At 46.5% G+C, this 24,832-nt stretch overlaps 1 long non-coding RNA gene across 1 annotated transcript; it reads right to left on the bottom strand.

The window, feature by feature from the left end:
* Positions 1-609: 609 nt before the first annotated feature.
* LOC137232807 (uncharacterized) lies at positions 610-24,832 on the bottom strand. Its single transcript, XR_010947190.1, has 2 exons — positions 24,694-24,832; positions 610-901 (listed from the first exon to the last, which is right to left on the bottom strand). It is a non-coding gene; the product is annotated as an uncharacterized lncRNA (long non-coding RNA).

The raw sequence follows: 24,832 nt of genomic DNA, 5'->3' as shown, positions 1-24,832 counted from the left end.
AGGTCCTTCCACAGGTGATGGTTAAACAGACTGGGTGCATCCACACCATGGAATGCTTCTCGGCAATAAAGGAACAAACTGTTGACACACTGGACAACTCAAATCTGCAGGAAATTATGCTGAGTGGAAAAAAAGCCAATCGCAAAAGGTTACATACGGCATAATTCCATTCATATAACGTTCTTGAAAAGCAACGTTATAGAACTGGAGAACAGGTGAGTGACTGACAGTGGGTGAGGGCCAGACGGGGTAGGGGTGGGGGGTGATGTGGCCATAAAAGGACAACATGTGAAATCTCTGTGCGGCTGGAAATGTTCTGTCTCGACTGTGTCTATGGTAAATCCTGGTTGCGATGTCCTATGGGTTTTTTTTATTGTTGTTTAATTGAAGTATAGTTGATTTACAATGTTGTGTTAATTTCAGGTGTACGGCAAAGTGGTTCATTTATATATATATATTTTCAGGTTCTGTTCCATTGTAGGTTATTACAAGATATTGAATATAGTTCCCTGTGTGTCCTATAGTTTTGCAAGCAGTCACCATTGGGGGAAACTGGGAAAAGGGTGCATGAGTCTCTCTTTATGTCTTAAATATGTCTCTCTCTATGTCTTTTTTTTTTTTTTAAAGAATCAATTTTATTTATTTATTTGTATTTGGCTGCGTCGGGTCTTCGTTGCAGCGCACTGGCTTTCTCTAGTTGCGGAGAGCGGGGGCTACTCTTCGTTGCGGTGCGCGGGCTTCTCAGGCTCAGTAGTTGTGGCGCACGGGCTTAGTTGCGTGGGGTCTTCCCGGACCAGGGCTCGAACCCATGTCCCCTGCATTGGCAGGCGATTCTTAACCACTGCGCCACCAGGGAAGCCCTCTCTCTATGTCTTAAAACCGCATGTGAATCTACAGTTATCTAAAAAGAAAAAAGTTTACTTACACAAACAAAAAAGCAAACATACAAACAGGCCTAACAAAATAATCCGGGTGGACACAGCTTGCTGGCCACCTGTATGCTTTAATTTAAGGCGGTCAGGAAATTTCCCCAGCAAAACACTACGAACGGGAAGCAACAAAATGATGGATAGAACATTTTCCCATTTGAGATGTTTCCCTTTATATTGTCCTTAACTCTGTCCCCCCCCCATTTTCACTTGCCAGTGAGCCTGGTAAGGGACCATGTCGGGGCCCCGGGGTCCATGCAGCACCCTCCTTCTCTGCCTTTGGGCGCCTTCTCTGGGTATCAAGTGCTATATCTGAGAGTCAGGGAGACAGTGGGCGTGGCCTGAGCAGGCCACGCTGCCCCAGGCACAGAGACCCTCAGGGATGAAGAGACCCCATATTTGTCTACCTGATAAATAAAATGAGACAGGAAAATGACTTGTATCGGTGACTTCCGCGCTCGCTCGGAGAAACCTTACAGGATCTGAGTACCATCTGTGCTGTTATTTCCTATTTGTCTTTAAATCAGAGTGTTTACATATATTTAAAAAGGAAACTTTGTCACTCCAGTAAGTAGAAAAACAGTATCTGTTGCCAAAATAGAAGTAGCCACAAAATAAATACAACGAAACAAAGGGATGCCGTTAAGTTACACGAGACACTGTTTCCTGTCAAAGGCTCAGAGCCCCAGGCCTGTTCTCACCATTCAGAGGGAGAGGACCAAGCACTGGACGATAGGGGCCTTTCTTCTTGAGCGAATAAGGGTTGAGAAGGAATTTCAAAGGCAAGGAACTACTCCTTGTGGTATGTTGTCATATTAGAACCTATCTACCATCTTTTTTTTTTTTTTTTTTTTTTTTTTTGCAGTACGCGGGCCTCTCACCGCTGCGGCCTCTCCCGTTGCGGAGCACAGGCTTCGGACGCGCGGGCCCAGCAGCCATGGCTCACGGGCCCAGCCGCTCCGCGGCACGTGGGATCCTCCCGACCGGGGCACAAACCCGCGTCCCCTGCATCGGCAGGCGGACTCTCAACCACTGCGCCACCAGGGAAGCCCTACCATCTTTTTGCAACAAATAGATTTTTTAAATTGTGCAGAGGAGAAGCTCAAGCATTCACAAGAGTTGATAGAATAGTATACTGAAGCCCCAGGCATGACCGTCCAGTCCCGTGACCATGCGCCTGCAGCCAACCCCAGCCCTCACCCATATCATTTTGCAACAAATCTGAGGCATCCTACCTCTAAAAGATAAGGACCGTTTTAGAGGTACACTCTAACCACAATACTATTATCACATCTAAAATACGAACAATAATTCCTCAGTCATAAAATATGCAGAGTTCAAACTTCCAAGTGTCTCATAAACATCGTAGCTTTTTTTTCACAGTTTGTATTTTCAGAATCAGGATCCACGTAAGGTTCACACGGCAATGGCTTGAAATGAGCTTTTAATGTCCAGGTTCCCCCTTCAGCGCTCTTTCCCTCCTGGCATTGTCTGTGTTGCCCCTTTCTGCTGGAGTAAAAGTTTTTCTTTAGAGCACCCTCACTCACACCCAGCACACCCCCATATGCAGGACCCAGCCCAGCAGCAGGGGTTTCCCTGCCGCACAAGGCCGCAGCTACCTTCTGGTCACGGTCCCTGGGGACTGAGGAAAGGGGGTCCCACTGTAGGCCTTCAGCACTGTCTCTGGGCTGGAAACCTCGACGTTTGGGGAAATAAAAAATAAGAAAACGTCTGGGAGCACGGGAACAGTTTCAGCCTTGGCAGAATGCTTTCCCGAACTTCATCTTGTGTAAGAGAATGGCGCCATTTAATTACAGAAATCGCTGCTTTTCTTCAATGCGCAGACATGCTGCCTGCTCACAGGATCCAGTTTCTATCTGTGCTTCTACTCTCACTCAGGACGGCTTTCTTCCACTTGCCACATCCATTCTCTGCTGGAGTCGGGGACTGCTTCGGCCAGTTAGCTGCCCCCGGACCACTGAACACCTCATCCTCGCCCACCTACTCCCTTCGTCCCCAAAGGCATCGCTATGGGACAGTGGCTGCAGGATAAGCTGATTGCAGCTTCATACCGTCAGGCCCCCTTAGAAGTTCTGGCACGGGTGTTATCCCAGCCGGCTAAGTCTGACACCAGCAGCCCTGGAGGGACACACAGGAGTCCTTAGACATCACTAGGCCACCAGAACTGGAGGAGGGTACGTCCTACCCCTGGCTCCCCAAATGGCTATTTCATACCTCCAGTGTCGCACCTAGCTCATCAAACCTCTTAGGAAGGAAGATTTCTTTTAATACTCCTTTATAAGAAAAAATTATTTTCTGTAATAAACATTAAATGAGGGAGTTCCCTGGCGGTCCAGTGGTCAGGACTGGGGTGCTTTCACTGCCATGGGTCTGGGTTCAATATTCAATCCCTGGTGGGGGAACTAAGATCCCACAAGCCATGTGGTGTGGCAAAACAAAAACAAAAACAAAAAAAACATTAAATGCAACATAATAATGGCTGGGAAAAAATAACTTTTTAAAACTTGTTTGATTGAGCTTTGTATATACAAGCAAGCCAGCAAAAGCAAGTTTTTAATTAAAAAAAATATTACTTAATAGCCAAAAAGGGAAAGGTAATAGATTAATAATTTTTAATGACATTAATGTATTTTTTAAAAATGTATACTGACATATTGGCCTGTTGCAATAATAAATAATACCAGAGTGTACTGGTCCATTTAATAAATGGGAATAGCAACAAAGAAGAAATCTTTATTCTTAATCTAATATGAAAATTCAGTAAAATAGTTCAAGTAGAAGGTAAGATTTGCACTTAAGCAACAAAAATATTACCCTTACAGTTTGCACTCTGTTCCACTGTCTTAAAATTTAAACCAGGTAAGAATCATAAGTGGGCTCATAGGATGGCTGAATAACAATAACACGAGTTGTTTTCTCTGTCTTGACAATCACGGTGCCGTCACTGATCATTTCGGATCTACTGTTTAGGCACAGAAATGTGTACCGTGGTGGGGGCTGGAGACAAGAACTGTGTCTGAGGCAAATTCACAGGATTCCAAAAGTTACTCTGGAAACAAGCACAAATCCATATGTATGGGGCCTACTGTGTAACTAAGAGTTTTCAGAATTAACATCCATGTAGAGTACATTGTGTGTAAAGCATACATTTTTAAAGTGTGTAATTTTAATGTTTATATGTTATTAAAATTCAACAGTGCACAGGCAACCAAAGTAAAAAGAGAGAAATAGTACCACATCAAACTTCAAAACTTCTGTGCATCAAAAGATGCAATAAATAGAGTTAGAAGGCCACCTGCAGAACGGGAGAAAACATTTGCAAGTCACATATCTGGTAAGGGGCTAATATCCAAATATAGAAAGAACTCCTACAACTCCACGACACCAATATAAATAACCCGATTAAAAAAAAAAATGGGCAAAGGACTTGAATAGATTTCTCTAAAGAAGATATACAAATGGCCAATAGGTACATGAAAAGATGCTCAACATCATAGTCATTAGGGAAAGGCAAATGACTTTTGCATGCGATCTCATCTCACACCCATCATGATGGCTACTATTTTTTTTAAAAAAAGGCAAAACCAGAAAACATGTTGATGAAGATGTGGAGAAATAGGGATCCCTTGTGCACTGTTGGTGGGAATGCAAAATGGTGCAGCCACTATGGAAAACAATATGGAGGTTCCTCAAAAAGATACATAATTACCATATGATCCAGTAATTCCACTTATGGAACCCAAACAATTGAAAGCAGGGTCTCAAAGAGATATGTTCATAGCAGCACTGTTCACAACAGCCAAAAGATAGCAGCAACCCAAGCATCCGTCAACAGATGAATGGATAAACCAAATGTGATGCATACACACAATGGAATATTATTCAGCCTTGAAGAAGGGAGTACTGACACATGATACGATATGGATGAAACTTGAGGATATTATGCTCAGTGAAATAAGCCAGTCACAAAAAGAAAAATTAAAAAAATTCCACTTATATGAGGTCCCTAGAGCAGTCAGATTCATAGAGACAGTCGGACGGTAGCTGGGAAGGGGAGCAGAATATGCCACCCCAAAACATGCCACTCTCGCATGTGGATCATTCTGAACTGAAGACAGTCGTGGCCCAAAAGACTCAGGAAGAGCTGTGTACCTCCCTTAACTGCCTAAAAGAATTAGAAGGCATGGTCAGGGAACGGAGCTGCCACCAGAGATAACCACAGAGTGTGGGCTGGCGTGATGAGCTGGGCGTTTGGCAGGTCCTGACCCTGTCGTCCTGCAGGGCCTGACAAACCTGTGTTCACCAAGCACTTGCTCTTCCCAGCTTCCTGTGACTTGTCTTCCTCCCCCTGGAGCCCCAAAGCCCTACCTAGCCCTTCACCTGAGTTCAGCCGGCACACAAGCCTCCATTGCCTGTCTTGGAACCTCTCATGTCTATGTGAGGCTCCCATAAGTATGACAATAAATTTGTTTTTCTCCTGTTAACCTGTCATATGTCAATTTAATGAACAGACCAGCCAAAAGAACCTAGAAGGGTAGAGGAAAAATATTCCTCCCCTACAGTTGCCAAGGGCTAGGGGAGGGGGAATGAGAGGTGGTATTTAATGGGTTTGGGGTTTCTGTTTTGCAAGATGAAATGCCTGGAGATTGATTGCAAAATAATGTTAACGTGTAACGCTAATGACAGGGAAGTCTACTCAATGCTCTGTGGTGACCTAAATGGGAAGGAAATCCAAGAAGGAGGGGACATATGTATGTGTGTGGTTTATTCACTCTGCTGTACAGCAGAGACTAACACAACACTGTAAAGCAGCTATACTCCAATTTAAATACACACACACACACACACACACACACACACACACACTTAATGCTAATGAACTGCACACTTAAAAATGATTAAGATGGGGCTTCCCTGGTGGCACAGTGGTTGGGAGTCTGCCTGCCGATGCAGGGGACGCGGGTTCGTGCCCCGGTCCGGGAAGATCCCACGTGCCGCGGAGCGGCTGGGCCCGTGAGCCATGGCCGCTGAGCCTGCGCATCCGGAGCCTGTGCTGCGCAGCGGGAGAGGCCACAACAGTGAGGGGCCCACGTACCGCAAAAAAAAAATGATTAAGATGGTAAACTTTATGTTATGTGAATTTTACCACAGCTAAAAAAAAAAAATTTTTTTTAAACCCCTTAACAGTAGCCACAGCAATTCTTTAGAACTTAAACCTACAGAAGTTTGCGGGGATTTGTGTATTTTATCCCTGTGTGCTAAATAATAAATACACAGTGTGTATTTTATCACTGACATTATTTAATATTGCCTGTGCGTGATGGTCATAAAAACCAGACAAGCTTCAGTCCATCTTGTTACTGTTTTCAAAATCTCTGTGGACAATGCACCCTCATGTTGCAGGCGGCCCTCCTGCCCACCTTGGGCACAGCTGGCTTTGAGGCCTTTGCAAATGCTGGTCAGATGCTGTCTCTGCTCCCTACTGGCTGCGTGGCCCTGAGAAGTTAGTTAGTTACACCTTCATTGATAACATGTAGCTCCTCATGGTATCTAAGGCACAAAGATTCCATTAATAACACATGTAGCATTAGGACAGTGCTTAGCACAGTAAGTGGTCAAGTATTCACTCCACAAGGAGGCCCTATTAGCCATCGGACAAAAAACACTACCCAGATTTCTTTAATTTGAATTGTTTCCCAATGTTTAAAAATCAGGCTATTTTATATAAGATCTAGATTTATAATTTCTTTCAAAACATCAGAAGTGCTGGCAACACTGGGCTTATATTTCCACACAGCAATGACATGCTGGAGATGAGTGGCAGCCACTTATAAAAGAAGGATTTGTGACCTCCCCAGTTTGCCACAGTTCCCACCACTCCCTTTTGGCCACAGTCCCCACCACTCCCTTTTGTACACCCCAGCCAGCTTTACATTATACATAAAAAAAATTCACACCCAAGAAACCAATACACGGTAGGAAATTCATTTCACATACAGCTTCGCCAACGCAGTGATCAAGAGGAATTTTGTTTTTCCCCTAACTTCCCATATGTTCACTGAAGGGGGAGCCACAGTTACTCTGTCAACCTTGCAGCAGCCCTCAGATTGTCTGCCCTCCACCTGAGACACCTATCAGAGGGAGGGCGACTTTCCGTGTGATGCTCCAGTCTCTCTGCCCACGGAGCAGGCTTACTTAATCATTGAACAGATCAGCCAGGTAAGTTTAGCTAAACCGTTGACAATATCACAACATTTACATTACAAAGGTACACATTAGACTGTGACGAACTATAATGTCCTTAAGTCATAACCTGACTTGACTGGATAATTTAGGTTTTGTGGTTTTGCACCCATAAGAAACTTAAATGAGCTCAAGGTTTAATTAACTGGGGGGAAGGTGTCTTTCCTGCCATTTTTACCACGTGGGCCCTGAATGCTTCTTGTATGATTGAGAAAGGCAGTGTCCGGAGGGAAACTAATAATAAAATTGACACAAGACACATGAACAGGAGAAAAATAAATAAATTTTAATTTGTGCTCATAGAGGTTTCATAGAAATGGGACCTAAGAAGTGGCCAAAGCAAGCAGCTTTTATATTTTTTAGACAAAGAAACAAATTTGAGAGGAACTGACAGGAAAAAGAAACTTAGGCTTTGGGTACTTAATTAGGGAAGACTAAACAGGGTTTGGGTTTGGAGTGGTAAATTAAAGAAGTAACAGGTTGTTTGTATAGACTCGCGGCCCTGAATTCCCTATTTCTGGCAATATGGGTGTCCTTCTACCTCCAAGTGCAGAGCGTGGACCTTTCACATGAGAAATTTATTTCCTGCTTTCAGGAAGACAGAGAGGAGGGTCACAGTGCCCCTCTCGTATCAGCTATGTCTTAAGTAACTTTAATTCAAGATAGTTCCTATGCCATTAAGGCATATTTGGGGGTGGCCTGCCCTGGGTCCCAACAGCAGAAGTCATCTTTATTTGAGATTTCTTACTTTCTCTCCTACCATTATTATCTCATGGAAAAAAAAGTTTGTGAGACTAAGTCCAACTTCTCTTCACTTCATGAGAACAAAAGACCCTGCTAGGGCTTCCCTGGTGGCACAGTGGTTGAGAGTCCGCCTGCCGATGCAGGGGACATGGGTTCGTGCCCCGGTCCGGGAAGATCCCACGTGCCGCGGAGCGGCTGGGCCCGTGAGCCATGGCCGCTGAGCCTGCGCGTCCGGAGCCTGTGCTCCGCAGCGGGAGAGGCCACAGCAGTGAGAGGCCCGCGTACCGCCAAAAAAAAAAAAAAAAGACCCTCCTATCAGCCAGGGAATCCCAAGGGATTTAAGAGCTCTGTGTAAGGATCCAGGGTTAAGGACCAAATATTAGAACAAATGATACTCCTAGTACTTTTATAATTTAGGAAATTAGAAGGGCTTTAGGAGCTCTGTGCCACGAACTGGGGGCGGAGACCAATTACACATTTCCTATTATTTCATAGTAAGCAAGTAAAACCAACCCCATTTCACAGATCTGGAAACTGAGCAAGGCCAGTGGCTTCTAAAAGGTCACATGATCACTTGGTTGGTAGAATAACACTTAAAACCCAGTTCTCCTGACATCCAGGCCAGTGCTAAGGATATTTCCAATGACATGTGGGGGTTTTTTGTTGTTTTTTGAAAAATATTTATTTATTTTGGCTGCACTGGGTCTTAGTTGTGGCATGCGGGATCTTTAGCTGTGGCATGTGGGATCTTTTTTTTTTTTTTTTTTAGTTGCAGCATGTGGGCTCTTAGTTGTGGTGTGTGGGATCTAGTTCCCTGACCAGGGATCGAACCCAGGCCCTCTGCATTGGGAGCACGGAGTCTTAACCACTGGACCACCAGGAAAGTCCCGACATGTTTTTTTAAAAATGAGAATTCTTTTCCTGTTCCGTTCTTACTTTGAGTGTGAGGTGTCCATGAGAACAGGAACTGGACCCATGTGTGTCATCTCTTCCACACTAATTAGTCTCAGTTTGATTTTGCTCAGGTCAGTTCAGGCACACACCGGAACGAGGATATTAGTCATTAAAAGAGATTTAAAAGGAGCTGCTGTGAAGAGCTCTGTTGTTTTCCAATGCCAGTTTTCATCCCTGAGGTGGGATGAGACGTTTGCCTGTCACAGAACTCTGTGTGTCTTTCAGCAAAAATGGGCTGCATTTGGATGCTAAAGAGTTGACGTCCTGAGAAACGTGGGCTTCAAATATCATGTTCTTTTCCTCCTGGGCAGAAGAAAATGACACCCTGCCTGCACCTCAGCTGTTAACTTTCCAGATGCCATTGTCAACTGTGATCTTTCCATCCTCACTAAATATCAAAGCACAAGACACAGGAATTGGGAAAGTGTTTTCAAGAGACCCAGCAAATGCACGCTTTTATGCCCACTGTCATCTTACAGGCGAGGACACTGAGACCCAGAGACGTGGAGTGAGGTGCCCATGACACCACTGTGTCTGACTGAGACCTTGGCCCCAGGGCATGTTCCTGTATTTGGGGGCTGCGATCGAGGTGAGGTTAGAACACTCCACACACCCCAGGACAAGAGCATTTTGTTAGTTGGTTTAATTATTTCTCTTTTAAAAAAATCTGATCTTGTTTATTCATGTATTTATATTTTTTATTGAAGTATAGTTGATTTACAGTGTTTCAGGTGTATAGCAAAGTGGCTCAGCTAGATACATAAATATCTATCTTCAGATTCTTTTCCATTATAGGTTTTGTAAGATACTGAATATAGTTCCCTGTGCTATACAGTAGGACCTTGTTGGTTATCTGTTTTATACATAGTAATTATTTCTTTTCAGTCAGGGAAATGGACCATGTTCCTGCTTAAAATAGCTTCATGGTCTTTAGACCAATGACCGGAAAACTGTGAATAATAATTTTTTAAAGAAACATGATAGATTAGGCAGAACATGCTAGCTTCTCGAAGAGTGTCCATGGAATCCTTGTTCGAACCTGAATGATAGGCTGTGACTGTGAGCACAGACAAGCTATAGCACCGCCAGGGATGGAGGATTCATCACCACCTAAGCCGGCTGCTGGCTCTTCTGCCCCAGTCAATCCAGGATCTGCCTTCCCACAGCTTCCCTCCATCCATCGGCCTAAACTCTCCCCGCGGGAGCACCGCTGAGGATGAGCCTGACACGGCCCTCGCCCCACTGCTTGTCCTCTGCACTCCTGACACAGGCCTGCGGGAGAAGGGGACTCCGAGACACAGCTCAGCTTGAGGGTGAGGCCCCGACGCCACTCCGAGCCTGGAGGTCTGCACCCCAGTCCTGGATCTTCCACTACTGATGGCGGGGCCTCGGCCAGGTCACCTCGACTTCCTTTCTGTCCTGAGAGAGCTGATTGCGCGCCTTTATTCTTTCGTGAAACAACTGCTTAGAGTTGTATTAATCAGGGTTCTCCAGAGAACCGGAATAGGATGTTCATGCGTGTGTGCGTTTCAAGACATTTATTTATTTATTTACGTATTTATTTATTTATTTTTAAAGATTTTTTTGATGTGGACCATTTTTTTTTTAAGTCTTTATTGAATTTGTTACAACATTGCTTCTGTCTTGTGTTTTGGTTTTCTGGCCGCGAGGCATATGGGATCAGGGATCGAACCCGCACCCCCTGCATTGGAAGGCAAAGTCTTAACCACTGGACCGCCTGGGAAGTCCCTCAAGAGATTTATTATAAGGAATGATTCACATGGTTAATGAGGCTTACAGATCCCAACATCTGTGGTCTGCAAGCTGGAGACCCAGGAGGGCCCATGCTGTGGTTCAGCCCAAGTCCGAAGGTCTGAGAACCGGCAGAACCAATGGGGTAAGTTCCAGCCCGGGGGCAGGAGAGGACCCAAGTCTCAGCTCAGCACTCAGGCCGAGGAAATTCCCTCTTACTCAGCCTTTTTGTTCTATTCGGGTCTTCAGCTGACTGGACCGCATTAGGGAGGGCAATTCACCTTACTCAGTCTAGCGATTCAGGCGTTAATCTCATCCACAAACACCCTCACGCAGAGACCCAGGATGTTGTTTGACCAAATGTCTCGGCGCCCCCGGGACCTAACCAACATAAGAGCTACTAATTTCCCAGAAGCACTGGTTTCTGGGCTTCCCACAAATTAGGAACTGCTGTGTTTTCACTCTCATCCAGTTGAAAATAGTTTGAAACTTCCCTTGTTACTTTGTTTTTTATTCATTGCTTATTTAAAAGTAGGTGGTTTGATCTTCAAATATTTTTGAGATTTTCTGGATAGCTTTTTAATTTCCTTTTTCATCGTAGTAAATACACATAACAGATATTATCTTCTTAACCATCTTGAAGTGTACAGTTCAGTGGCATAAGTACATTCACGTTGTTGGGCAACGATCACCCCCATCCATCTCCAGAACTCTTTTCATCTTGCAAAACTGAAACTCTGTCCCCAATAAACACTGACTCCCCATTCCTCTCTCCCTGAGCACCTGGCAACCACCTTTCTACTTTCTGTCTCTGTGAATTTGACTGCTCTAGGGACCACATATAGGTGGAATTATACAGTATTTGTCTTTTTGTGCCTGGCTATCTCACTGAGCATAATGTCCTCGAGGTTCATCCATGTCGCATGCATCAGAATTTCCTTCCTTTTTCAGGCTGAACAATACTCCGTCGTCTGCAGAGACCACGTTTTGTCTATCATCTGTTGCTGGACACCTGGGTGACTTCTACCTTTTAGCTATTGCAAATAGTACTACTGGCACACAGGTGTAAAAATGTCTCTTGAAACCCTGCTTTCAATTGTTTTGGACGTGTACTCAGAAGTGGAATTGCTGGATATAGTAATTCTATGTTAAATTTTTTGAGGAACTGTCATACTGTTTTCCCCAGAGCTGCATCATTTTACATTCCCACCAGCGATGTGTGAGGGTCCAATTTCTCTACATCCTTGCCAACACTTGTTATTTTCTGGGGTTTTAAAAATAGTATCCACCCTAATGGGTGTGAAAAATAGCTTATCTTTATTAATACCTGATTTAACATGATTTTCGAGAGTTATTTTATGGTCCAGCATGTGGACTATATGCAATGCATATTTCATGACTACTTGAATAGAATGTGTATTCTGCAAGCGTTCAGTCTATAAATATCAACTAGGACAGTTTGTTGACAGTGTTGCTTAAATATTCTGTATCCTTACTCATGTTTCATGTACTTTTTTGTCTACTGGAAGGAGGTGTTAAAGTATTCAATATTATATGCTAATAAGTTTGACAACCTAGATGAAAGTAACAAATTCCTTGAAAATCACAACTCAGTGAAATGGATACAAAAAGAAATAAAAAATCTGAATGATCCCTTAACTGTCAAAAAAAATTAAATTGTAATAAAGAACTTTCCCACAAAGAAAAATCCAGGTCAAATGGCTTCTCTAGGGACAGTAGATCAAACATCTGTAGAAGAAATAATTCTAATTTACACCATCTCTTCCAGAACACAGAGGAGGCGAAGATGTTCCCTACTCCTTTTAGTGGGCCAACATAACCCTGATACCAAACTCTGACAAAGATATTACAAGCAGAGAAAAGTACACATCAATATCCCTTTTAAACACAAAAATTATTAACAAAATATTGGATGATAGTTATAAAGCAGAAACCAACACACCATTGTAAAGCAATTATACTCCAATAAAGATGTTTAAAAAATATATTGGAATATAGAATCCAGAAATATATAAAAATATAACACATCATGACCAAGAAGTACTTATCCCAGGAATGTGAGTTTGGTTTAGCATTCAAAACGCAATCAGGGGGCTTCCCTGGTGGCGCAGTGGTTGAGAGTCCGCCTGCCGATGCAGGGGACACGGGTTCGTGCCCTGGTCTGGGAAGATCCCACATGCCGCGGAGCGGCTGGGCCCGTGAGCCACGGCCGCTGAGCCTGCGCGTCCAGAGCCTGTGCTCCGCAGTGGGAGAGGCCACAACAGTAAAACTCAATCAGTATATATCATCACATTAAGGAAGTAAAATGGAAAAATCATATGACCAACTCATTAAGGCAGAAAAAGCATTTGAGAACATTCAACACCCACTCATGCTAACAGCTTTCAATGAAGTAGGAAGAAAACTAATAAAATGCATCTATGAAATACACATAGTTACCAACCTGCTTAATAGTGAAACGTGGAAAGCTTTCCTTCATATCAGCAACCAGGCAAGGATGTCTAATCTCACCACGTCGATTCAACACTGTATTGGAAGTTCTAGCCAGTGCAGCAAAGTAAGGGGAAAAAAAAGAACATACTGGGGACTTCCCTGGTGGTGCAGTGGATAAGACTCTGCGCTCCCAACACAGGGGGCCCGGGTTCAATCCCTGGTCAGGGAAGTAGATCCCACATGCATGCCACAACTACGATCCAGTAAAACCAAATAAGTAAAATCAGTAAATAAATTTTTTAAAAAGAAAAAAAATATATTGGAGGAAGAAATACAGCTGTTTCTATTTGCAGGCAACATGATCCTGTATACAGAAAACCCAAAGAATCATAAAAACAAAACCAAAAAACTACAAAAACTAGTAAGTGAATTTAACAATGTGGCAGGTGATACGGAGCCGGAGTTTTTCCTCTGCCCTTCTAGGTTCTTCTGGCTGGTCTAAGAATTAAATTGACATGAGACAGATGAACAGGAGAAAATCAAACAAAATTTAATAACATGTATATATGGGAGAGACCAAGGAAAATGCAGGAATTCAATAAAGTGGCTGAATCCATCACCTTAAATACCATCTTCAGCTAAAGACAAAGAGGATGCTGGGGGAAGTAGTTTGTGACTTCAAAGGGGAGGAAGGCAATTCACACAGAGATGGAAAAGCACATGTTTGGTAAACAAGCTGTTGCTGGGCCAGGCAGAGACAATGGGACACAGAGAGGAATTTTAACCAACAGACTTTGCTGGGTTCCTCCTTGTGTACACACCTAGTTCATGTTATCTATAGTAATCTGTGGAGATAGCTCCCTTCCTGGAAAAGGTCCTCTATCTACATTCTTTTTAGGCAGTTAGGGGGATGTCAAAGATTCTTCCAGAATCTTTTGGGCCTTGATTATTTTCAACTTGACATAATCCCCTGCCAAAGAGATACATATGGCATGGCAAATTTTGCTCCTCTACACAGGATACAAGATCAACATACAAAATTTGAGTTTACCTACAGTAGCAGCAAGAAATTGGGAACAAAAATGTAAAAAGACATCATTTGTAATACCATAAAAATATCACATATTTAGAAATTAATTTGATAAAATAAATGCATGATTTCTACATTGAAAACTATGAAACAATGCTGAGAGGGTGGATACACCATGTTCATAGATTGGAGGATTAAAAATTCGTAAGCTGTGCCTCATCCCCAAATTCACCTACAATTTAACGCTAATCCAAGAAAAAAACTCAGTAGGCTGCTTAGTAGGAACTGACAAGCTGATCCTAAAATTTACATGAAAATGAAAATGGTCGAGAAGAGCCAAAATGATTCTGGAAAAGAACAAATTTGGAGGACTTCTACTTTTTTATCTGAACACTCACTGTAAAGTAATCAAGCTTTTATGGTATTGACATAAGAATAGACAAATACATTTGTGGAACAAAATGGAGTCAGAAATAGACCCTCACATACATAGGCAACTGAATACTGACAAAGATCCTAAAGAATTTCAGCTGGGAAATGCAAGCTTTTCGGAAGACTACACAAAAACATAAAAAAATAATTTGAGATATAGGCAGAACCATAAATCTTCTAGAAGAAAACATGGAAAAATACGTCTGTGACCTAGGGGCAAACAGAGATTTCTAAGTAACAAAACCATACAAGAAAAAAAGTGGTAAAATGGATTTCATCAAAATTTTAAATTTCTCCTCTTTGAAGACACCAATAAGAGAATGAAAAGACAGCCACAGACTTGGAGAAAATATTTGCAAATCATGTATCTGATAAAGGAATTGTACTCAGAACAAGAACGCTCAAAACTACATAAGAAGACAAAAAATCCAATAAAAAAATATACACAACAGATTAGAGCAAACACTCCACCAAAGACATATGGGTGGCAAATAAGTAAAGGAAGATATACACAACATCCTTACTCATAAAAGAAATGCAAATTAAAAGCACAGTGAGATATACTTACATAGCTATTAAAATGGCTAGAATGAAAAAGATGTACCAAACCAAATGCTGATGAGATTGTGTTGGAATTGGAATCCTTATGGAAAGCCAGTGGGAATGTGAAATTCTACAGACACTTTGGAAATCAGCTTGGAAGTTTTTAATAAGTTAAACATATACATACTATATGACACACGAATCTCACTCCTAGGTATTTACCCAACGAAATGACAGCATATGTCTCAAAAAGATTTGAATACAGATATACATATTGGCTTCAGTTGCTTTAGCCAAAAACTGAAAACTCCCAAATTACCATCAGCAGAGTGGGGAAAAAAAAAACCTGTGGTTTCTCATAGAATGGAATACGTCACAATAATAATAGAACAAGGTATTAATACTTATAGAAACATGGATGAATTTAAAAATAACTATGCTGAGTGAGGAGGGTGGCAGGGAGGGTGTGAAGGAACTCCAAGTGAGGGAGCCTGAGAAGGAGGCTGAGTAAGGAAGGTAAAAGGGAGGGCGAGTGAGGGAGGGAGAGAGGGAGCCTGCATGAGGGAGGGTGAGAGGGAGGCTGCGTGAGGGAGGGAGAGAGGGAGCCTGAGTGAGGGAGGGTGAGAGGGAGCCTGCGTGAGGGAGGGTGAGAGGGAGCCTGCGTGAGGGAGGGTGAGAGGGAGCCTGCGTGAGGGAGGGTGAGAGGGAGCCTGCGTGAGGGAGGGTGAGAGGGAGCCTGCGTGAGGGAGGGTGAGAGGGAGGCTGCGTGAGGGAGGGAGAGAGGGAGCCTGAGTGAGGGAGGGTGAGAGGGAGCCTGCGTGAGGGAGGGACAGAGGGAGGCTCCGTGAGCGAGGATGAGAGGGAGCCTGAGTGAAGGAGGGAGAGAGAGAGCCCGCATGTGGGAGGTAGAGAAGGAACCTGCGTGATGGAGGGAGAGAGGGAGCCTGTGTGAGGGAGGGACAGAGGGAGCCTGCGTGAGGGAGGTAGAGAGGGAGGCTGCGTGAGGGAGGACGAGAGGGAGCCTGAGTGAGGGAGGGTCAGGGGGAGACTGCGTGAGGGAGCCTGCGTGAGGGAGGGAGAGAGAGACGGAGGCTCCGTGAGGGAGGATGAGAGAGAGCCTGCGTGTGGGAGGTAGAGAAGGAGCCTGCGTGAGGGAGGGAGAGAGAGACGGAGGCTCCGTGAGGGAGGATGAGAGAGAGCCTGCGTGTGGGAGGTAGAGAAGGAGCCTGCGTGAGGGAGGGAGAGAGGGAGCCTGCGTGAAGGAGGGAGAGAGGGAGCCTGTGTGAGGGAGGGACAGAGGGAGCCTGCGTGAGGGAGGGATAGAGGGAGCCTGAGTGAGGGAGCGACAGAGGGAGCCTGCGTGAGGGAGGGACAGAGGGAGCCTGCGTGAGGGACGGAGAGAGGGAGCCTCAGTGAGGGAGGGACAGAGGGAGCCTGAGTGAGGGAGCGACAGAGGGAGCCTGAGGGAGGGAGGGACAGAGGGAGCCTGCGTGAGGGAGGGACACAGGGAGCCTGCGTGAGGGAGGGACAGAGGGAGCCTGAGTGAGGGAGCGACAGAGGGAGACTGCGTGAGGGAGGGAGAGACGGAGGCTCCGTGAGGGAGGGACAGAGGGAGCCTGCGTGACGGAGGGAGAGAGGGAGCCTGCGTGACGGAGGGAGAGAGGGAGGCTGCGTGAGGGAGGATGAGAGGGAGCCTGAGTGAGGGACGGAGAGAGGGAGCCTCAGTGAGGGAGGGACAGAGGGAGCCTGAGTGAGGGAGGGAGAAAGGGAGCCTGAGGGAGGGAGGGTGAGAGGGAGGCTGCGTGAGGGAGGGAGAGAGGGAGCCTGAGTGAGGGAGGGTGAGAGGGAGCCTGCGTGAGGGAGGGTGAGAGGGAGCCTGCGTGAGGGAGGGACAGAGGGAGGCTCCGTGAGCGAGGATGAGAGGGAGCCTGAGTGAAGGAGGGAGAGAGAGAGCCCGCATGTGGGAGGTAGAGAAGGAACCTGCGTGATGGAGGGAGAGAGGGAGCCTGTGTGAGGGAGGGACAGAGGGAGCCTGCGTGAGGGAGGTAGAGAGGGAGGCTGCGTGAGGGAGGATGAGAGGGAGCCTGAGTGAGGGAGGGTCAGGGGGAGACTGCGTGAGGGAGCCTGCGTGAGGGAGGGAGAGAGAGACGGAGGCTCCGTGAGGGAGGATGAGAGAGAGCCTGCGTGTGGGAGGTAGAGAAGGAGCCTGCGTGAGGGAGGGAGAGAGGGAGCCTGCGTGAAGGAGGGAGAGAGGGAGCCTGTGTGAGGGAGGGACAGAGGGAGCCTGCGTGAGGGAGGGATAGAGGGAGCCTGAGTGAGGGAGGGACAGAGGGAGCCTGCGTGAGGGACGGAGAGAGGGAGCCTGCGTGAGGGAGGGACAGAGGGAGCCTGAGTGAGGGAGCGACAGAGGGAGCCTGAGGGAGGGAGGGACAGAGGGAGCCTGCGTGAGGGAGGGACACAGGGAGCCTGCGTGAGGGAGGGACAGAGGGAGCCTGAGTGAGGGAGCGACAGAGGGAGCCTGCGTGAGGGAGGGAGAGACGGAGCCTGCGTGACGGAGGGAGAGAGGGAGGCTGCGTGAGGGAGGATGAGAGGGAGCCTGAGTGAGGGACGGAGAGAGGGAGCCTCAGTGAGGGAGGGACAGAGGGAGCCTGCGTGACGGAGGGAGAGAAGGAGCCTGAGTGAGGGAGGGAGAGAGGGAGCCTGAGGGAGGGAGGGAGAGAGGAAGCCTGCGTGAGGGAGGGACAGAGGGAGCCTGCGTGAGGGAGGGAGAGAGGGAGCCTGTGTGAGGGAGGGAGAGAAGGAGCCTGCGTGAGGGAGGGAGAGAGGGAGCCTGTGTGAGGGAGGGAGAGAAGGAGCCTGTGTGAGGGAGGGAGAGAGGGAGGCTGAGTGAGATAGGTTTGAGGGAACCTGATTGAGGGAGGTGTAAAAGGAAAAAACAATGCAAAACAATGAAAGAAACGAAAAAATTAAAAAAAAACAGCTGAATAAAAGAAGCCAGACACAAAGGGAGGTACACTGCATGACTGCAAATATATAGAAACATGTAGACAATGAAAACTCATCTATCGTAATAGAAAACTCATCAATGGGTGTCTGGGTGTGGGTTTCAGGAGAAGGGCCAAGGGTGGAATAGGGAGGAATTACAAAGGGGCAGCAGGAAAGATTTGGCGATGATGGATACCTCAGTACCTTGATTGTAGTCTTGGTTTTCCTGATGTACATAATTAAAATTTTATTAAATTATACACTTGAAATATGTGCAGTTATTTTAAGTCACTTACACCCCAAAGCCGTTTTTAAAAGTGAAAAGAGGGGCTTCTGGTGGCGCAGTGGTTGAGAGTCTGCCTGCCGATGCAGGGGACACGGGTTCGTGCCCCGGTCCGGGAGGATCCCACATGCCGCGGAGCGGCTGGGCCCGTGAGCCATGGCCGCTGAGCCTGCACGTCCGGAACCTGTGCTCTGCAACGGGAGAGGCCACAACAGTGAGAGGCCCGCGTACCGCAAAAAAAAAACCAAAAAAACTGACATTTTATAAAAGATACACAAATGGCCAATAAGTATATGAAAAAGAGTCTACTGTCATTAGTCATCAGGAAATACAAGGTAATACCACAATGAGACAGCACTTCCCACCCACTAGAACAGCTGTACCAAAGGAAAGTGACAATCCCAGTGTTCCCAGGGATCTACAGAAGTCTCACCTGTTCCTGGTGGGAGTTTTAAACGGTACAATGGCTTCCAAGAGTTGTTCGGCTGTTTCTTATAAAATGAAACTAACTCTATGATCCAGCAATTCCAGCTAGATATTTACCCAATAAAGTTATATGTCCGCACACACACACAAATTTTGTATGCAAATGTTCATAGGAGCCATACTTATCATTGCTTCAGACTGGAAGTAACCTAAACGCCCAACAGCAGTAGGACTCATAACTAAATTGTAGTGTATTCATAAAGTGGGTACCAGTCAGCAGTAAAATAGAACAAACTCGCGCTTCACATGAAGATGGAAACAAATGCTATAGGCATAGTGTTGAATGAATGAAGCCAGAGACAAAAACAATATCCAAAATATAGAAAGAACTCATACAACTCAATAGCAACCCCCCCCCAACTAATCCAACTTAAAAAGGAGCAAAATACCTAAGACATTTTTCCAGAGAAGATATATGAATGGCCAATAAGTATATGAAAAATGCTCAACTTTACTGGTCATTAGGGAAACGCAAAGCAAAACCACAAGATACCACCTCACACGTTAGGATGGCCATCATCAAAAAGACAAGGAATGAGAAGCAGTGACCAGCATGTGGAGGAAACGGAACCCTGTGTACTGCTGGTGAGAGTGTAAAGTGGTGCAGCCACTATGAAAAACAGTATGGAGGTTCCTAAAATAATTAAAAATAGAACTGCCATATGATCCAGTAATTCATCTTCTGGGAATATATCCAAAGGAAATGAGAACACTGACTTGAAAATATACCTGTACCCGCACATTCATAGCAGCATTATTTCCAGTAGCCAAGATATGAAAGCAACCTAAGTGTCCATAGATGGATGAATGGATAAAGAAAATGTGGTATATGCATGTATATAAATGATGGAATATTGTTCACCCGTATAGAAGAGGAAATCCTGCCACCTGTGACAACACGGATGGACCTTGAGGGCATTATGCTAAGTGAAGTAAGTCAGAAAGATAAATGCCACATGATCTCACTTAAATGTGGAATCTACAGCAAAACAAAAACTTACAGAAAAAGAGATCAGATCTGTGGTTATCACAGTTTGTGGCGTGGGGGAGGTGAAATTGGAGGAAGGTGGTCAAAAGATACAAACTTCTGGTTATAAGATAAATAACTACTAGGGACGTAACATACAGCATGATGGCTACAGCGACCACAGCTCTATGGTGTATAGGAAAGTTATCAGGAGAATAAAACACGAGTCCTCTTGATAAGAAGAAAACATTGTTCCCATTTCTTTTTACTGTACGTATATGAGATGATGGATGTTGGCTAAACTTCTTGTGCTAATCATGTCACAATCCATGTAAGGCAAACCTTTATGCTGCACACCTGAAACTCATCAGTGACACACGTCAATTATATCCCAATAAAACTGGGGGCGGGGCGGGGGGAGATTGGGATTCCAAGAGAGTCATTCCACATCGATGTCCTAGATGCCAGGTAAGAGTAGATCTGCTTTCTTCCAGGAATTAGGTGAGTTTCACCTGCTCTGTCCCAGATCAGGAGAGTCCATGGAACGTTGGGAACGGAACCCTAGGGCAGGCGCTGGGGCCTGATGTACCTGTGAGCAGTTGTTTCACACCTAGCCACCGCCAAACTTCGTGGCTCAGAAAACCATCACTTACTGCTCATGGCTCTGTGGGTCAGTGTGGTGGTTCTGAGCTGAGCCAGGCCTGGCGGATCCTAGCCGTAGTCCACGGGCAGCTCAGCTGGGCTGGCAGGTCTAGGATGGCCTCACATATGCCTGGCAGCTGGCCAGCTGTTGGCTGGGACGACGATAGGAGTCACTGGGCCACGGGTCTGTCACCCTCCAGCAGAACCGCCTGGGGTCCTTCACACAGCAGCTGGGCTTCTTTCAGGGACAGAGGGGAAGCATGAGGGGCCTCTCGGGCCAAGGTTCGTTACTGGTGCAGCCTTGCCCCAGTGGCGGTAAACCATGAAGGCAAGGGGTAAACCACAGATGCCACCTCTCGATGGGAAGATCTGCCGCATCACCTCGCAACGGGCAGGGATATTAGAGAAACGCACATCAAAACCACCACGAGATACCACCTCACACCCACCAGGACGGCTGCAATCAAAGCAACAGAAAACAACAAGTGTTGGCCAGGACGTGGAGACATCTGAGCCCTTGTGCACTGCTGGTGGGAATGTGAAACGGTGCAGCTGCTGAGGACAACAGGACGGTGGTTCCTCAAAAGGTTAAAAATAGAATGAACACGATCCAGCAATTCCACTTCTGGGGATATACAGAAAACAACTGAAAGCAGTGTCTTAGAGAGCTACCTGTAGAGTCATGTTCACAGCAGCACTCTTCCCAAAAGCCAAAAAGTGTCCATTGACGGATTAATGGATAAGCAAAACGTGGCCTGTACATGCAGTGGAATATCATTCAACCTTAAAAAGGGAGGAATTTCTTCCTGACACACGTAACACCACAGATGAACCTCGAGGACCCTATGCTAAGCGAAAGAAGCCAGTCGCCAAAGGGCAAACATTGTATGATTCCCCTCATATGAGGTCTCTGGAGTAGTCAGATCCCTAGGGACAGGCAGTAGGAGGGTGGGGGTCAGAGGCTGGGGGAGGGGGAGGGGGAGGTGTTGTTTACTGAGGACAGTTTCAGTTTTGCAAGGTGAAGAGTTCTGGAGGTTGGTTACTCAACGATATGAAGGTACGTAACACCACTAAACTGTACAATTAAAAATAGTTAAGATGGTCAACTTTATGTTATGTGTATTTTACCAAAATGAAAACAAAAGAGGTATAGATATTGAGACTAGCAGACGATTGGGACTAATTTTGTAAAACTGTCGGACCTTGCCAGGTTACCTCTCTGAGGTTACCTGTGAGGCTGAACTTGCTGCGGGCCCAGGGCAGGCTGCCCCCAAATATACCTCAATGGCATATTGATTATTTTAAATTAAAGTTACTTAAGAAATGGCCAATGCAAGAGGGACACTTTGACCCTCCTCTCTGTCTCCCCGAAAGCAGGAAGTAAATCTTCCATGTGGAAGGTGCCCTCCCTATACCAGGAGAAACATCCTTATTGCCAGACGCAGGGAATTCAGGGCCAAGAATCCTGTATAAACAAACCTCATTACTTCTTTACTAATTTACTACCCAAGCCCAAACTTAGCTTACATTCCTGACTAGTTAAGCACCCAACCGTGTTTCTTTGTCCTGTCAATTCCTCTCAAATGTATTGTTTCTTGTCTAAAAAGTATAAAAACTGCCCGCTTTTATGGAGGTCCCATTTCTATGAGACCTCCGTCCCTACAAATGAAACTTCTTTCTTTTCCTCCTGTTCATCTGCCATGCGTCAATTTTATTATTAGTCCAGCCACAAGAACTCAAGAAGGATAGAGGAGAAATTCCCCCTCCCCGACAAACTTCCTTTGGTGATCTTTATTTCCGTTTCACAGAGGTGCCCATGAGACAGCTGAAGGCCTTGCTCCAAGATAGAAAGCTGGCCTTGGCCTTTCTCTTGGTCACGTGGTCCTTCAGCTGCCTCGGAACGGCAGCTATGGGCATCCGGGGCCACCTCTCACAGTCGGCAGGGGACTTTCTCCCCGGCATTCTGAGAATTCTCTTCGCCAGCCCTCACCTTGCCTGTGTCCTGCTCATCACTCTGGTCCCAGCTCAGACATCACCTCCTCCCTGCCCACTCCAGACAAAGCGGCCCCCCTAACTCGGTCTTCACCCGTCACCCCGTCTCATCTTTCCCACAGCAGAAATGGCTTATTTACATATTTCCTTAGTGTCTTTTGTGTGCCTCTCCCACCTAGAATATACGTTCCTTGAGGGCAGGAAGCAGTCTGGTTTGCTGTCGGTATTGCTCATTTCTGTATCCCAGTAGCTAGGATTTGCTCACAGAGTATTTCTGGAGTGAGGGAATTTGATCCTTAAAGTCCTATGAGATAGGGATAATCATCTTCATTTAATAGATGAGAAAACTGAGTCCAAGTAACTTCCAAGAATCACACAACAGGCAGCTGAAGAATCTGGGGCTGAAAGACAGACCACACGATCCCCTATCTTGTGACCACCATGGTGCAGGAATTGCAGTCTGGCTCCTCGTGGGGAGGGGACACATTACCAATAAACCAGTCCCACAAATCCAGATGAGTGGGAAGGGTGTGATTCACTTGCAGTCATGCAACAGCTGGTGGAACACTGCACAGGAGCGTGCCCTGACCCTCAGAGACCCGTAGGGCTTCCTCTTGTTCCCCACTCCTGTGCTGTGTTACACCCGGTAAGTCACTGCCCTTCTCTGGGCCTCAGTTCCTCTACCTGTACAATGAGGAGCCAAGGGAAGGAGGGGACAGTGTCTGGAAATGCTGTGCTAGGTCCATTTCAGATGGCCCATGTTCTTTTGCCTTTCCTGGTGACCTGCTTACCTGTGAGTGAGCAATACCTAGGGTACAAGTCACTTCCTGTCTGGAAGCTCGCCTCCTTGATCCCAAGGCAAGGCTGCACCCCGTGGCTCCCTGGGCCTCAGAGAGTAGAAGCAGGATGTGTCCTGAGGATTTGGGGCAAACCCTACCCTGAAGGGAACTGGTCCCTTCCTATTCACCCTTGTAAGGGCTAAAGCAGAGGGGGGAAGGATTGATCACTCGGACCAGGGGCTGGGGGTGAGGGCAGTGCCAAGACACCAGTCTGGTCGGGAGGGCCTGCCCTTCTTGAGTCTGGCAATACCTACTCTGGCTCACTTAATCCAAAAGTGGGGCTTACTGAAGGCTACCAGGGGCTCCAGGATGACTGGGAGCGTGGAGAAAAAGGCTGGCAATATGGGCCAGAACCCAGGGTGCTAGTGGTAGGGGGTCGGGCAGCAGGATCTTTACCAGAGGTCCTGCTACAGGAGCAGGACTGGGCCACTCTGCATGTCCCCACTTCAGGACAGTCAGTATGGCCTCCACTGTAACCGAGAAGGACCCTAAGGGACCTTCCCGAAACAGGCCCCCAACCGTGTCCTCTGCCTGCCTCTTTTCTGTAGGAAAACTTCTGTCTCCTAGGCGTTCCCCAAGTTCCAAAGAGTACATTTAATCAGAGAAGTGACAACATGCACAAAGAAAGGAAAATAGTCAAGCAAGACAAAATAATAAGTTTAGCCATTAAACAAAGTCAAGGACCTTTAGTTCCTCCTCAAGGGTTATAGATAATATTCTGAATCATGCCCTTTGAGCAGCTTTGCGGACACTGAGACCCCCACCAGGTGGAAGAAATTAACTGTATGCTCCCTACAAGCCCACAGACCCCAGACGGGCTGGAATCAGAAGGTTGATGATGTTGACTCTTGGTTACCTCACCACCAACCAATCAGAAGAATGTCCATGAGCTGATCACACACCCCACAACATACCTCCCTCACTTCATCTTTAAAAACCTTTTCCTGGGCTTCCCTGGTGGCGCAGTGGTTGAGAGTCCGCCTGCCGATGCAGGAGACGCGGGTTCGTGCCCCGGTCCGGGAAGATCCCACATGCCGTGGAGTGGCTGAGCCCGTGAGCCATGGCCGCTGAGCCTGCGCGTCCGGAGCCTGTGCTCCGCGACGGGAGAGGCCACAACAGTGAGAGGCCCGCGTACCGCAAAAAAACCAAACAAACAAACAAAAAACAACCTTTTCCTGAAAGCCTTCGAGAAGTTTGGGCCCTTTAAGCATTGGCTACCTTGCCTACTTGCTTGGCGCCTGCAATGAACGCTGTGATTTCCTTCACCACAACCCGGTGTCAGCAGATCGGCTTTACTGCGCTCAGGCCAGCGGACCCACATTTGCTTCAGTACCAGACCGTGGCTCCCCGCTGAAGGGTCCAACCCTGGGTAACAGCAGTGGGTCGGCCAAACCTACCTCACAAGCCTCTCCACGCTCCCCTGGCTGGGCTGGTGAAGGAGGATGTAATGGACGCTGCAGGTTGAGGCTCCCTCTGGGCTGAGGCGCTGTTTCTCTGGCTGTCAGAACGCTTGCCCACTGGCAGCTCATCTGCGCT

This window comes from Pseudorca crassidens, chromosome 10, assembly GCF_039906515.1.
Source record: "Pseudorca crassidens isolate mPseCra1 chromosome 10, mPseCra1.hap1, whole genome shotgun sequence".
In the NCBI taxonomy this organism is placed as follows: domain Eukaryota; kingdom Metazoa; phylum Chordata; class Mammalia; order Artiodactyla; family Delphinidae; genus Pseudorca; species Pseudorca crassidens.
The sequence above is the reverse complement of the archived record's forward strand: the minus strand, read 5'-3'. Positions and strand labels throughout refer to the sequence as shown.